This window comes from Myxine glutinosa, chromosome 4 (genome assembly GCF_964187855.1).
Source record: "Myxine glutinosa chromosome 4, kmMyxGlut1.1, whole genome shotgun sequence".
NCBI classification, from domain to species: Eukaryota; Metazoa; Chordata; class Myxini; order Myxiniformes; family Myxinidae; genus Myxine; species Myxine glutinosa.
This window is the reverse complement of record NC_136264.1, coordinates 172,317,177-172,329,556: the sequence shown is the minus strand read 5'-3', so window position 1 is coordinate 172,329,556 and position 12,380 is coordinate 172,317,177.

The window sequence follows — 12,380 nt, the reverse complement described above, 5'->3', positions numbered from 1 at the left end:
CATACACTGCTCCATCCACCTGTTCAGTTGCACACCTGTGCAATCACACCTGTTCAATCCTCAAACACATGGCATCATCTCATCTACCTGTTGCTCTGCTAACCTAGTGCTCCCCGTCTTCCCTTTAACCTAAGCACATACCACGTCATTATAATCCACCTAATCTACCTGCGTCCCCCACTACAGGTATCAGTCACTAACTAATCTTAACGTTACCTAATGTCATCTTCGCTAGATCCCTACACACGATATCCTAACCCACCCGGGCTAGTTTTCACTGCCATAAACCCCATAAACCTAGTGCTCCTTTGCCCCCCCCCCCCCCCGCTGTGAGGGATGGTGGATTTGCCATCCCACCACATCGGGGAGGTCCTACTATCAATTTCGCTCGTCCAAATCCAACAAATAAAAAATTTGTCATTTACTGCTAATCACCGTACCATCATCAAATTTTACTTTTTTTCTAATTTCGGGGCCAAAACACTATCCTCATCACCCGTCTACTTATTAGATCCTCTCGGTGCGCCAATTACCTTCTAAAGCTCGGCTTCGTACAGCCGAGCAATGAATGCGGCTTGTTTTGTGCCAGCGGCTGGATACGTCCCGCATTCGGGGCAGGGACGGGGGCTTACCCGGGCCGAGATCCCACGCACCACCTCGGCGCGGAGCCATCCAATTGCCCGATCTCGACCTGCCGGAACGTCTCAATAAAAAGTGGTCGCCATGACGACCCTTCCTATCGGGCTGCCCACTCCGCCTAGTGGAGCACGGATGCGGCCGTTCCAAGCGAGGCCCAGCGTGGATCGCGTACGGCGGTCCTTTCGAACCCGCCGTGGCTCGGATCCCCGCTGGTTCTCGTGGCACGCGAAGCCCGGCACGCACCGAGGGCCCGATTCGGCTAAAAGTCGCTCTAACCGCTAACCCGGTTACCGTCGATGCCTCACCTGCATGCTTACATGCATACGCTACCCCTTTCTTGCTCATACCTCCAGCTGTTCCCATGCTCCTCGTACCTTTCCTTACACACCTCGGTACACTCATTCCGCTCACAGACCTGGTCACACACCTGACCACCGAACACCTTGGCACACATTCGTTGTTCGCACACCTCACCAACACACCTCTTCGCGCCCCTTCCTCGGTCACCTCCTCTGTGACAATCACAGGTGTGCTTTCACTCGCACACCCAACCACGTGCCTCACGACCAACTCAAGTGTGCATTCCCACACACGCTCTACCATTCCAGGTGTGCATCCTTCCATTCCAGGTGTACATCCTTGCTCACCTGTCACAACCAACTCACGCTCCGTGTCACTCTCACTACTCTCACCTCCATTCTTGACAGCGCACTCACCCTTACTCTCGACAGCACACTCTTTCCTCATGCACCCGTCCGTTACACACCTTTCTCGCGCACACTCTTGCGCACACTCTTTCGTTACTTCCTCCGTAACACTTACCACACCGCGCTTCCATGTACCCCCTCGCACACGCGCTACGACCGACTCACTCTCGACAGCACACTCACCGGTCGGCGCGCACTTTTTCCTCACACACCCCATGGTCGGACATTCTCGCACACCTCTTTTTTCGCACACCTGACCTGTCACACACTTCACCAACGGCCTTTCACGAACACCCGGATCCAAACCAATCCCCAAGCCGACTGAAGCTTTCCTCACATCATGTACATTTCTGATTATATCGCCACTCACCTTGGCACCTCGTCTCCGCACCTCTTTTGCCACCTGCAACCTCTTTATTTGGTTAGTGAGCAGCACATCATGAGTTGAGCACCGACCTTGTACCAATTCCATTACCTCCTCCTTTATTTCTCTCTTAGTTTCTGTCCGTCTCTTCTTAATTTCACTCACCTCTTCTTCCACTTCCTCTAATTTTTGCTTCACCTCTTTTATTTCCCGGTGCGTCTCCTCAAGTTCGTCCTCTAAGGCTACCGTGACCGTCTCTATGTGCATCCTCACCTGCCGGTCCTTTGTCTCCATTATCTCTGTCACCTCGTCCACCCTCATTGTCAGTCCCTCACGTACCATCTGACATTGCCTCTGTGTCGCTATCAAGTCATTTTTAATTTCTTTTTGTGTCGCCTTTAACCCTCCGAGTACCGCAGTGTTCCTTTGAACCTGCTCCACTAACTCCGTTTGTCCCTCTGTCAGCTGTTCCAGCTCCTCAGTCAGATCTTCTATTCCCCCCTGTAACCTCGCCGTATTATTCCTCACCTCTTTCTCCATACGCTTCTCACCTCGCTTTACCTCCTCGCGTAGCCCCGAAACCTCCTCACTTACACCTCGTCGTATCCCCTCTTTCATCTCCTCCATCTCTTTTGTAGATGCCACCCTCATCTGTCCCAATTCATCCCTCTGAGCCTCCAGTTTACTTTCTAACCCGATTTGCACCTCCTCTATCTGGTTCCCCATTCGTTTGATTTCCCTGGCAGATTGTTCCCCTATTTCCCGCAATTTGTCTTCCATCCTATTTTCTAACCCCATTAACCCATTTTTCACCCCCTCTAACCCATTGTCTAATCCCTCAAATTTCTTGTCTAATCCCTCAAATTTCTTGTCTAATCCCTCAAATTTAGCTTCTAGCCGTTCCCCCATTTCGCCCCCCATTTCTCCAATTTTGCCCCCCATTTCGCCCCCCATTACCCCCCAATTGCTCACTCTGAGCCCTCGCCTCGTCCCTCATTACCCCCATTTGGCCCTCCAATCGCTCACCCTGAGCATCCATCCGGTTCCCCATTTGTCCCATTCGCTCACCCTGAGCATCCATTTTTGCTTCTAGCCCCATATTTGCCATTAGTATGGTTGCATTAATCTGCGCCATGAGGTCCCGCACATCAATTCCCGCTATTTGCGCAGCAGGCGCGGCTACCCCGCGCTCGTGCGAGCTGCCACTTTGTGCGTCTGATACCACGTGCGCGCGAGCGCCATTTTGTGCGTCTGATACTCCCTCAACCATATTGCCAATGTTCTCCTCTACTTCGTCCCTCTGATCCTGGGTTACTCCTAACCCCTCCTCTAGCTCACCCACCGGCATTCGATCGCCTTGACCAGCCATGGCGCGATTTCAAAATTCGGGTTTTTCTTTAAAACAAAATCAAATTTCGGTACTTTATAATTTTGACCAAATTTTTTCCTAGATGTTTTTTTTTTTTTAATTTGGTTCGGGCCTTGAATCTCACTCCTCGACACCAATTGTTACGGTAATAACACAATTGGTGTTCCAAAATTTGGGCCTAACAAATTTAGTCCCAGGTCCGAATCCGACACTCCTGACACCAATTGTTACTGTCGCGGTTAAGATGTTATTTTTGACCGAGCGGTTGGTATGACCGCGACCTAACAGTTCCCCCGATTCTTCCCCAACTCACCCGATTCACCCCAAACTTTGGCCGTATCGCACCGCAGCTGCCCAATCTGGAAAACTCAAACGACCGAATGCAAAGAGGAAAAGGAATAAGACGAGAAGACGGACAGAAGAGTAATGGGATTTATTATTTACACATATAATCAAGAAGGAGCAGTCACGATTATGTACAGGGACACGACACGAGACGCAGGTGACAGTGAATTCCTTATACAAGCTTAATTACCTACCCAGGACAGAACAAACAAAGACGACTCACACGGGGAATTGCAGAGTGAATTGGCTGGAAGGAGGTGTGTGGCTGGAGGGGGAGGACGGCACGGAGCTGGCTGGAGCTTGATCCCGCACGGGACGTCGGGCTGGACCTCGACGGCCGCTGATGCCTCCGATCCTGTCGTGTGCGCGGGATCACGGGTCGGATCACGGGTCGGATCTCGGGTCGGATCACGGTCAGAGCCGACGCGCTGGTGGGGGGTCTGGCGTGACGGGTTCTCTCCTCTCTCTTTTGTTTGTCCAACCACTCTTTCTCCAACGCAACCATTCAACGCAACCACTGAACGCAATGGCTGACCACCCCTGACGACCAACTCAGCTCTTGTCATGGACCTCTCTACGCGCTCTTGCTCTGACGACCCAGCTCTTTCCGTTGTACTCGTCTCTCCTCTGTAAAAGCTCATCTGCCTTGGACCTCCTCTCGTCTCAACGGCGTGGGCTCCCTTTCGTCTGCCGGTAAAAACTCCTCTCCTTTGGACACGCCCTGCCTTGGGTTATATAGGCCCCGCCCCTCAACCTTTGCGAACCTCCCCGATCGCTCTTCCTCCGCCCTCTCTAGCCAAACCCCTGTCTCATGGTTGGTCGAGTGGGGCTGGCTCACTCCTCCCCTCTATGACGAGGTGGAGACACGCCTTTCTTCTCCGACCCTGCCTCGTGGTCAATGGCGGTAATTGGAGTGGAGGTAGTTTCTAATCGACGAAAAGGGGGAATGGAGGTTTTGGGAATGGGATTGAAGGGAATCTATCTCTTTCACTTGGTGCAATGGAGTACTTCTATTAATGGGAGACACAGCCTTACCCTAAAACACAGAATAAGATATAACTATTGAACAGGGGTATTCTATGATTGGCTGTGGTGTGGATGCTTTATGGACTAATTATGGGATGCCCTTTGATCTTTACACAGCTCCGGAGGCAGGAGGCGCAGAATAACCAATAATAATAATTCACACAATCAAAAAAATATACAGTCCTCATATCCGCAACAATATATATATATATATATATATATATATATATATATATATATATATATATATATATATATATATGCAAAGATTTGCGGTTGGGAGTATATCCAAATGTCTCCATGGTAAGATCTCCAACCTTTAATTGAACAAACAATGACTCAACGTTTCGATTAACAACATGTGAAGCCACACGCCTCCGTTAATCTTCCTCAAGAGTGATAAAATCATCTCAACATCCCCTTACATGCACAGTGGGCGGGGTATATGCAAAGTGGGGTGGGCAATGCTGGACAGCCAATGAAACCGTATCACACCGCTCTCGTGAACGGAGACGTTACCGACTAAATTCAAAAATCAACCGCATATTAACAGGTCAAAATAATCCTGTAAGCAATGCTGGATTATAACGCAAGTGTTGAGAAAATCCGGAACAATCATTACCTTTAATCAAAAGTTAAACTTGCAAACAATTAAATTGTAAATTAAATTAAAACTGTAAATATATTAAAGCCAAAAAATTTTAAGACTAAATAAAATTGTCACATTATCAAGATCATCACATGTGGCCCTATGCGGTAAAGGTGAATGCGGGAAGGAGGTTGGTTTCAGGGGGGATAAAATGGGGGGGGGGGAACCAGAGGGGGTTGGAAGTGGAGGGTGGGTGTGGGAGAGGGGTGGTTTGGAGGGATTGGAGGTGGGAGGGGGCAATTTGTCCGAATAAAAACCTTGTGTGATATATTATGTGGACTCGTTGTTCAAAGTACGGAATGCCTGCTTCGTTTACACAAGAGTGGGTCAAAATCTACCGGTAAGTCAACGACCTCTTGTGTGATCGAGGTAACAGTTTCTTCTGTGTGCCAAGCCTCCAAAACACGTCTTCTGTTTCTGTTGGGTGTGGAGCCCAAAATATCAACCCTGTCCCATAAAGGTGTGTGGCCTTCCTTAAGGCCGTGTTTGGCAATAGCAGATCTGCTGGGATAATTACATTCAAATGCTTTTTGGTGTTCAGTAATACGTTGACCTAAGGTCCTCCCGGTTTCACCCACATACTCAGCTCCACAACCACAGGGCACCACGTGTACCACCCCTGACCTATCCTTTCTCGGAAGCTTGTCCTTGACCCTCATAAGGGCTTGGCGAAGGGTGAAAACCGGTGTTAAACTCACCCTCACTCCTGCCGATTTAAAAATTCTGCCGACCCTCTGTGAAACCCCCGGTACAAAAGGGAGAACACACCAACCCTTTGGTTGTTCTCGCGGTCTCAGCCTGTTGTGTGGGGAAGCCCTTATCGTTTTCCTGTTGGGTAGCAAGCTGTCAGGATAGCCATTTGCCCTTAACACATTTTGAAGATGGTCCACCTCACTCATCTTGTCTTCAAAGGTAGATGGTAAATCACGTGCTCTTTTTGAGAGGGTGTGCACCACCGATCTTTTGTGTTCCATTGGATGGCAAGACTTGAAATCAAGGTAGCGATCAGTGTGTGTAGGTTTTCTGTACACCGTTACCTTTAAGGCTCTTTTGGGATCCCTTGCTACGAGTGTATCCAGGAAGGGAAGGGCTCCATTTTTCTCCTCTTCAATGGTGAAATTAATGGAGGAAAAAGTTTTATTTATGGTCTCATGGATGATGCCCACCTCATCAGAATGACAGATGACAAATGTGTCATCCACGTACCGGAACCAAACACGTGGTTGCACTAACAGGGCTGGAATGGTGCGTTCCTCCAAATCCTCCATCACCATGTTGGCAATCACAGCCGATACCGGGGAACCCATGGCGGTGCCATAAACCTGCTTGTAATATACCTCATTAAATACAAAGTAGGTGGAAGAGAGAGGTGTGCTACCAAATAGTAAGTCCAGGGTGTCAATAATTTTGTCAATGCCATTTTTTTTATTTTCTGATTTAAAAGGATATATTAAGTTCTGAATAAAAAACAAAGGTTCTGTAATATTAATAGTGAAATAAGGAATTGTGGAGACCAAATACTTTTATCAATTTCATCTTATTTTTAGAGAAAATTGTGAGTTATTTGAAGAAAGTGCAAGGGTGCCAATATTTTTGGCCATGACTGTATGTATAATTATGTAAAAGTTAATGGATTAGAATTTGGAGTCAAGAGGTCAAAGGTCAAAGTCTGTAATAGGTTTATAACTTGAGAATTATAACGATATTTCACCTAAAGGACAGCTGGTGGTGTGGCTGGCTGCGGCCCCATGCGGCGGTGCCCCGATCTGGCTTCCTGCCTGTTCTCTTCCAAAGTCATTGTGGTGGAGGGGAATTAATTAATGTGTGCACTAAGCGACCTATATAAGTGTCTATACGAGTGCGTTGCCATAATGGACACTGGATTGGCGACAGAGCGGACGACAAACGAAGGAATTTTATCCATTATCCCTATACTACTTAGCATGCACTATACTATACTACTTACTAATCTGCCGTGATGATGTGCCTTCACAATACTTTGTGAAGATCCAACAGAATTCAAACTCGGTACACATATGTATCATGATGTACAGATTAACTGATTAAATTTTGGGGTCAAGAGGTCAAAGTCTGTAATAGATCTATAACTTGATAACGGCTAAAGGAATCTAATTAAAACTTGGTACAGATATGTATAATGATGTTGAAGGAGCCGGGGCTCCCACGTCGATCGGAAGAATGGACGCGACAAAAAGCTAGAATTCATCTGAGTTGCTTTAATGAAATCAAACACTCAGGCACTCTGAAAAACCGTTTATCAGTCAGCAATATATATCTATTCCGCCAGGGGGTTTGCCCAGGCCCGGCGCCAGGGGGCGTGGCCCAGCGTCCTGGCTGCGGCCTGGCAAGTTGAGGGCGAGCCTGGGCGTCCTGGACGAGCCCGGCATGGTGATCGCTCCGCGTCCTTGATAGGTGCAAGGCGATTGTGAAAACTCAGCGGCAGCCGCTACACACGTCCCCCCAGAATCGACTTGCACCGGCAGGGTCAATTTGAGGGGGGTCCTGATGACCCGGCCGAAGCGACCCCTGGCGGGTCGTGGGAGGGGGTCCGGTGAGGTGGTGGGCGGTCGAGTGGGGGGCACCGTGGACGGGGGACGGCCTCGCCGCGGCGGAAGGGCCACCCGTGGTGGGTGGTCGACGTCCACGTGCGCCGGCTTGAGGCGGTCCACAGCAATCTGGTCCGACCTGCCGCCGATGTCGATGACGAACGACTTGTCGTCCCGTCGCAGCACCCGGAAGGGCCCGTCGTACGGCGGCTGGAGTGGCCACCGATGTGCGTCGTGACGCACAAAAACATACTCCGCTGTGCGGAGTGCTGGGGGGACGTAGGACTGGGGGTCACCGTGGTGGGATGTTGGCACGGGGGCAAACCGTCGGGCGGCCTCCTGGAGGTCCGAGCGCTGGTGAGCTGCGGACCAGGGACTGGTAGCGTCGGGCACAAATTCGCCCGGGATGCGTAGCACCTGGCCATAGACAAGCTCGGCGGTGGATGCCTGGAGGTCCTCCTTGGGGGCCGTGCGAAGGCCCAAAAGGACCCACGGCAGCCGGTCGGCCCACCCGACGTCTTGAAGGCCGGCCATGAGCGCGGCCTTCATGGAGCGGTGGAATCGCTCGCACAACCCGTTTGCTTGGGGGTGGTAGGCCGTAGTACGGTGGAGCTTGATCCCCAGGTTGCGGGCGACCGCGCCCCACAGCTCGGAGGTGAACTGTGGACCGCGGTCTGACGAGATGTCCGCCGGTGCGCCGAAGCGGGCGACCCAGGTGGCGATGAAAGCCTGCGCCACGTCGGCGGTGGTGGTGGAGACGAGGGGAACGGCCTCCGGCCACCTGGTGGTCCTGTCCACCATGGTGAGCAGGTGTGTGAACCCCCGTGACGGGGGGAGGGGGCCCACCAGATCCACGTTGACGTGGTCGAAACGTCGTTCGGGCACGGTGAAAGGTGCCAGCGGGGCCTGGGTGTGTCGGTGGACCTTGGCCCGTTGGCAGGCCGTGCAGGCACTGGTCCAATCGCGGACGTCCCGACGAAGGCCGTGCCAGACGAAACGCGCCGACACCAGCTTCTGGGAAGCTTTCCGGCCCGGGTGGGAAAGGCCGTGGAGGGAGGCGAAGATGCGGCGTTGCCAGGCGACGGGCACGATGGGGCGAGGCTGGCCTTGGGAGACGTCGCAGAGCAGGACAGTGTCCGCGCAGGGGATGTCGGCCAGGCGGAGGCCCGTGTCCGCCGCCCGGAGGGCTTGCACCATGGTGTCGGTGGTTTGGTCCGCCGCCATAAGCGCAAAATCCACGCCCAGGTGGACCGCGTTCGCGCTGGCCCGGGAAAGACAGTCGGCCACGGCGTTGTTTTTGCCGGCGACGTGCCGGATGTCCGTGGTAAACTCCGACACGGCGGAGAGGTGGCGCTGTTGGCGGGCCGACCATGGCTCCGTGACCTTGGCCATGGCGTAAACCAACGGCTTGTGGTCGACGAACGCCGTGAAAGGTCGGCCCTCCAGGAGGTGGCGGAAATGGCGGACGGCCAGGTGTAGACCGAGGAGCTCCCGGTCAAACGTGCTGTATTTGAGCTCGTTCGGCCGGAGCTGCCGGCTGAAAAAAGCGAGTGGCTGCCAAACCCCGTTCACCCATTGCTCATGTACGGCGCCCACCGCGTAGTCGGAGGCATCCGTGGTGAGGGCGATGGGAGCGTTGAGCACCGGGTGAGCGAGCAGTGTTGCGTCGGCGAGGGCCTGCTTTGAGCCTTGGAAGGCCGCATCCATTGCTGCGGACCAGGCGATGTCGTGCTTGGCCGGCATGCCCCGGAGGGCTTCGTAGAGGGGCCGCATGAGCTGAGCAGCGCGGGGCACGAAGCGGTGATAAAAATTCACCATTCCCAGGAATTCCTGCAGGGCCTTTATGGTGCGGGGACGCGGGAACGTGGTGATGGCCTCGACCTTGGTTGGCAGCGGCACGGCCCCGTTCTTGGTGATGTGATGGCCCAAAAAATCAACGGCCGTCGTGCCGAAGTGGCATTTGGCCGGGTTGATGATGAGGCCGTGCTCGCTGAGGCGCTCGAACAGTGTCCGGAGGTGGAGGAGGTGCTCGGCCCGGGACGTGCTGGCGACGAGGATGTCGTCCAGGTAAACGAAAAGGAACGGCAGGTCACGCAGCACGCCGTCCATCAAGCGCTGGAACGCCTGAGCCGCGTTCTTGAGACCAAACGGCATCCGCAAGAATTCGAATAAGCCGAACGGCGTGATGACTGCCGTTTTAGGGACGTCGGCCGCCCTGACAGGTACCTGGTGATATCCCCGTATGAGGTCAATTTTCGAAAAAATGACCCGTCCCGCCAGACGGGCGGAGAAGTCTTGGATATGCGGGATCGGGTACCTGTCGGGGGTGGTAGCGTCATTGAGACGGCGGTAGTCGCCACACGGGCGCCATCCACCCCCCGGCTTTGGCACGATGTGCAGTGGCGAGGCCCACGCGCTATCGGAGCGCCGCACGATGCCGAGGTGCTCCAACGCGTCGAATTCGGCCTTCGCTACGGCGAGCTTGGCTGGGTCGAGGCGGCGGGCCCTGGCGTAGACCGGCGGGCCCGTGGTTGGTATGTGGTGCTCGATCCCATGCCGTACTGCGACGGCCGAAAACGTCGGCCGCGTGAGGGCCGGGAACTCCGTGAGCAGGCGAGCAAACTCGTTCGCCGCCGGGACGGCGCATGCCAGCTCGGTCGGCGCGGAGCTGCTCAATGTGCATACCAGGGAGCTGAAGGTTTCAGCGTTGATTAAACGACGCCGTTGGACGTCCACCAGCAGTCCGTGTGCGCAGAGGAAGTCGGCGCCTAGCAGAGCCACGGGCACGTTGGCGGTTACAAACGTCCAAGCAAAGCGTTGGCCGCCGAAGCAGAGGGTGACGTTGCGCGGGCCGAAGGTGTGGATAGTCGATCCGTTGGCCGCAACTAAGGAGGGGCCGCAAACCGCGGATTGCCTGTCCTGGTCAGAGGCGGGTATGACGCTCAGTTGGGCGCCGGTGTCGCACAGGAAGCGCCGTCCGGACGCTTTATCCGTGATGAACAGTAAGTTGCCCGTGTGGCCGGCGCTCATGGCTGGTAATGAACGCCGGCCCGGCCGTTTCCCGGCCTGCCGAAGGTGCACGGGGGTCGGCATGTCCGGGCCTTCTGTCCGAACCTGGCATGATAGTAACACCACGCTTGGTCAGGTGGAGGCCTCGGTCGTCGTGCCGGAGGTGGTCGGCTCGGTAGAGCGGCCGCCAATGGCGTCGGCAGTTCGGCCGTCGACCGTGCCGGGTGCTCGGGCGCCCTGGGTGTTGCGTCGGACGGCGGTGGGTCCCATGTCGCCGCTACGATGCGCTGTCCTGCGGCGGAGATCTTGTCGGCTTCTCTGGCAAGGGCCCGGGGATCTGTGATCGTCGTGCTTGCCAGGGCGAGGCGTACCGGGTTAGGCAGCTGACGGAAGAACAGCTCCCGGAACAGGAATGCCGGAGAGTGCTCGCCGAGCAGTGAAAGCATGTAGTCCATGCGCTCGGAAGGGCGCGTGTCGCCGAGCTCAGGCAGATCGAGCAGGCGCCGTGCGCGTTCCGCCGATGGGAGGGCGAAAGCATCGAGGAGCAGCTTCTTAATCGCGCCGTATTTGTCAGCGGCTGGCGGGCTTTCGAGGAGGCTCAGGGCGCGGGCCGCGGTAACCGACCCGAGCGCAGCTACCACATGGTGGAAGCGGGTGTCGTCGGCCGTGATGCCTCACAGGGCGAACAGGGACTCCGCCTGTGCGAACCAAACCGCCGCGTGAGCCTCCCAGAAGGTAGGCAGTTTAAGGGCGCCTGCCGTGTCCATGTCGATAGGTCACCAATGAAGGAGCCGGGGCTCCCACGTCGATCGGAAGAATGGACGCGACAAAAAGCTAGAATTCATCTGAGTTGCTTTAATGAAATCAAACACTCAGGCACTCTGAAAAACCGTTTATCAGTCAGCAATATATATCTATTCCGCCAGGGGGTTTGCCCAGGCCCGGCGCCAGGGGGCGTGGCCCAGCGTCCTGGCTGCGGCCTGGCAAGTTGAGGGCGAGCCTGGGCGTCCTGGACGAGCCCGGCATGGTGATCGCTCCGCGTCCTTGATAGGTGCAAGGCGATTGTGAAAACTCAGCGGCAGCCGCTACAATGTAAAAATTAACTGGTTAGCTTTTTTTTTCTTGTCCTTGCATTTCTGCTTCACCCTGCCCCTCCAAGTCCATTTCCTTGTAACACTCTCCAAGTCTACAGTGTGGCCACAAAGTTCCTATGCACGCAGTTAGAATTTATCTGCATGCTTCCCTCCATTTTCCGCACAAATTTCAATTTTTCTCCATGTTCTTCTGGACATCTTCTTCCATGTTGAGGGTTGGAGGTCATAAAATCAGCCCCTGATAGCTGTTTTGTGGTCTTCAACTGGTGTTAGGTGGAGATGAGAAATTTTCTTTCACAATGCCCCAAAGCAAGTTGTCACATGTTGTTAAGTCCAGACTTGGAGGAAGCCACCTTGACTGAGCTAAATTGTCTGGAGGTTGGGGGTTGTGGGGGAGGTAAGCAAAGGCAGCAGCTAGGTAACGTGAGGAAAAAAAACAACGCTTGATCCCCAACACTACACTCACACATGTCCCATACTCAATGAAACCTCCACCAATCACGCAATTCACACATCACCATGTCCAACCCAGACACGAAGACAGCCATGCTCAATGCACGGAAACACAAAAGCACTCCTCATTTGACCTCTCACACCTGCATGTATACGGA